General features: G+C 42.3%; 1 pseudogene; it reads left to right on the top strand.

The window, feature by feature from the left end:
• The first annotated feature begins 423 nt into the window (after positions 1 to 423).
• Positions 424 to 3,343, top strand: LOC149554092 (G-type lectin S-receptor-like serine/threonine-protein kinase At2g19130 pseudogene; annotated as a pseudogene).
• The last annotated feature ends 295 nt before the right edge of the window (positions 3,344 to 3,638 follow it).

The following is a 3,638-nucleotide window of genomic DNA, read 5'->3' as shown; positions in this document are numbered from 1 at the left end:
AATATATGTTTCTCTATCCATGTATTATAAGAAGTCTTTTATTATTTAATTAAAAAATATGAATAGTTTTAAGTCTTAGAGATGATAATTTTTGTATATAATATCACATATAATTAAGTTGGCTGTGAAATCACACTTTATTGATTTGGTTGGAAATATTTTCTACTGCAATAAAACTCACTATTAGAATTCAATCCTATCCTTTTTGAGTCAAACTCATTAATCCTGTATATGTTATTGTTGGCTGAACTATAACAGTTTTGACTTCTTTACACACGGCTAAAATTGACTGGACATATCTGCCAGGCTACGTGTCTCTCAACCTGAAAAACAAATTTCCACACGCTATTAATTTGACTTGACTATTGCACTTTATTGTAATTCAAGCTCTTCGATGTGAAATGGGCCTCTTTAGTGAGCGCCCTTAGGCCCGTTGAAGGTTATCTCTGAGAGGGAGGTTTGCTCCAATTTCAGCGATGGGGGAAATCAGGGAAACAATCTGCTTAATCCTGGCTTTTGTTGTTTTTGCAGTGTTTCTTCAACTGAGAAGCTGTGTTGCTGCAGTCGAGGGCAGAGATACTCTGTCTTTGAACACCTCGATTTCTGGAAACAAGACAATCGTTTCAAAGAATAGCACTTTTGAATTGGGTTTCTTCAACCCAAGTGGAACCAAGAACTGGTATATTGGCATCTGGTATGCAAATTTAACAGAGAAGACTTATGTTTGGGTGGCTAACAGGGAGTCTCCAGCGAAGAACAGTGCTGGCGTTTTGAATCTTTCAGAAGGAGGTGATCTTGGACTGTTTGACGCAACGGGCGCGTCTCTCTGGTCTGTCAATGTGACCAAAAAGGTTTCCCAAGCCGTGATATTAGATTCTGGTAATTTTGTAATGTTCGGTCATGCCAACAAATCTGAGATCGTTTGGCAGAGTTTCGACCATCCCACCGACACGTGGTTGCCAGGGATGTGGTTTGGTGGGCAGCAAAAACTGGTCTGTTGGAAAAACTCCTCCGACCCTGCATCCGGGCTCTTCTCCTTTCACGTGGATTCCAATCAATTCGTGCTGACATGGAACAATTCAAAGCAGTACTGGGCAGGCGGAACTTGGGACGGCAAAGTTTTCAGTCAAGTTCCAGAAATGTCGAGCAAGGGGAACTTCTTGAATCTCACCGTCGAAGATACAAAGTCTGATTTGTATACCACATATGCAGTGACGAATATCAAACATGACTTCTCACGTGTCGTCCTAGTTAAGTCCGGAGGACTACAGCTATTTTCACTGCTCGCTGACGGAACTACATGGAACGCGCTCTGGTCTCAACCGAGGGATCAATGTAATGTATACGGTCTCTGCGGCGCCTACGGAAGCTGCAACTCCAACAATCTCCAGTTCTGCAGTTGCGTGGAGGGCTTCACTCCAAAAGACAAGGGCTCCTGGGAGTCGCGAGAGTCGTGGGCGGGCGGTTGTGTTCGGGAAAGCCCCTTAAACTGCGACCCTAAAAATGGCAGCACGGACGGATTCCTGGAACCCAGCGTCACTTTGCCTGATGCTGATTCCGCATCCTCATACCCTGCAACCACAAAGGAAGATTGCGAGAAAGCCTGCCTCCTTAACTGCTCCTGCACTGCGTTTGCTTTCAGTCCACCTTCAGGGCCCTGCCAAATCTGGTCAGGAGATTTGTTGAACATGCATACAACAGAGATCAAAAGTAATTCAACATTTTCTATTCGAGTCTCTGCCTCTGCGCTTCCAAAGATTGTCCCAACCTCATCAGAACACATAGACACAAGTATTGTGGGCGCAGTGCTAGGCATTGTTGGCGCTCTCACCGTTGTATTTGGTATCGTTTCAATTTCATTATGGCAGAGGTGTCGGCATCGGCAAAGTCATCGTCCAGAATCTTTGCCGAGGAGTTCAGATCCTTCAAATTCTTTTCTAAGAATGTATAGCTACATGGAGTTGAAGATTGCAACTAGAAATTTCAGGTCAAAGCTGGGGAGTGGAGGATTCGGCACCGTGTACAAAGGACACCTAATAGACGGTACACTTGTGGCCGTGAAGAAATTGAAGGGCTCCAGACAAGATGAGAAGCAATTCCGAGCAGAAATCAGTTCTCTAGGCAATATACAGCATGTGAATTTGATCAGGCTGAGAGGATTTTGTGCACGGGGATCGAGAAGGTTTCTGATTTATGATTACATGCCGAATGGCTCTCTGAATTCCTTACTCTTCAATAGTAATTCTGTAGGCAAACAAAAGGTACTCGATTGGAAGACCCGATTCCAGATTGCTTTAGGCACCGCGCGAGGATTAACTTATCTCCATGAGGAGTGCAGACATCGCATCATTCACAGTGATGTAAAACCTGAGAACATACTTTTGGACAACAACTTTTCACCGAAGTTAGCAGATTTTGGGTTGGCAAAGCTTGTCGGTAGAGATTTCAGCCACGTCCTCACTACAATGAGAGGGACAAGAGGGTATTTGGCTCCAGAATGGATCTCCGGTCTTCCGATCACTCCTAAGGTTGATGTGTACAGTTTTGGTATAACGCTTTTAGAAATTATTTCAGGTCGAAGAAGTCTAGATTTTAATGTGCAAGATTCAAATCAGTATTACTTTCCTGCCTGGGCTGCAACTGAAATTTACAATGGCAATACGATAAATGTTGTGGAAGAGGGTATCGTGCCAGGTGGATGCAATATTGAAGATGTACGAAGAGCAAGTATTGTGGGTTTGTTATGCATTGAAAAGGATGAAGGGGTCAGGCCAAGCATGGGGCAAGTGGTGCTAATGTTAGAAGGGAAGATGCAGCCACAAATGTTGCAGATTCAGAGCTCTGTGATCATGGATAGAAATGCAGACCAAAGCAACACTGACAGCGAGAGCAATAGTGATGACTATGCCAATAGTTAGAATAGTGGGCAAAGCAAGGTAGAACAATAGAGGTAGGTTATATAAGCTCAAATGTTGGGTTGTACCTTAGTGTAATGGGTATGTCAATGAAGTTTTTGAGGACAACAAGTGAAAAGTGTCCCTAGGCCTAACTAAGATATTTCTCACAAGTGTCAAAATCTTTCAAACAATCTACAAGTTTCTTTGTTCTTACTGGTTCCTTTGACAGATAGAAAGGCATATATTAGGGACCCTATCACATTCATAAGGTATGGGTTATAGTATTGTATGTAACAAGGGCTGTGTGGACAGCTGGAGTGCCTGCCTATAGAGGGGGAGTGAGAATAAGATGTAGAAGAGGTGATAGATACAGAGTGTCCAAGTTTGTATTTTTTTATTGTTTGGAAGTGGTGGTTGCAATTTATTCTTTTATCAATATTTCGTAACTTTCTACAAGTTCACTAAAGAATTTTACTCAAGCAACTAGTTTGTCCACTTTATGCTTTACCATATGCATGTAGACTCCATTTTGTATGTATAGAGAACACTTGCAAATGAGATAACTAGAACTTACACCATGTTGGTAAACAGATTGTCCTTCTTCTTTTCCTCTTTTTATGTGCCCAAACTTGTAACAAAGAACAACTTTACACAACGGTTGGGAAACCGTTTCTAAGAATATCTAGTTTCCCTCTAAATTGAGGTACAACTCCCTATGTAAATGATATTCAATGAGATATG

This window comes from Cupressus sempervirens, chromosome 6 (assembly GCF_028749045.1).
Source record: "Cupressus sempervirens isolate cs-2001-9-10 chromosome 6, ASM2874904v1, whole genome shotgun sequence".
In the NCBI taxonomy this organism is placed as follows: domain Eukaryota; kingdom Viridiplantae; phylum Streptophyta; class Pinopsida; order Cupressales; family Cupressaceae; genus Cupressus; species Cupressus sempervirens.
Note: the sequence above shows the minus strand (reverse complement) of the source record. Positions and strands in the feature narration are given on the sequence as shown.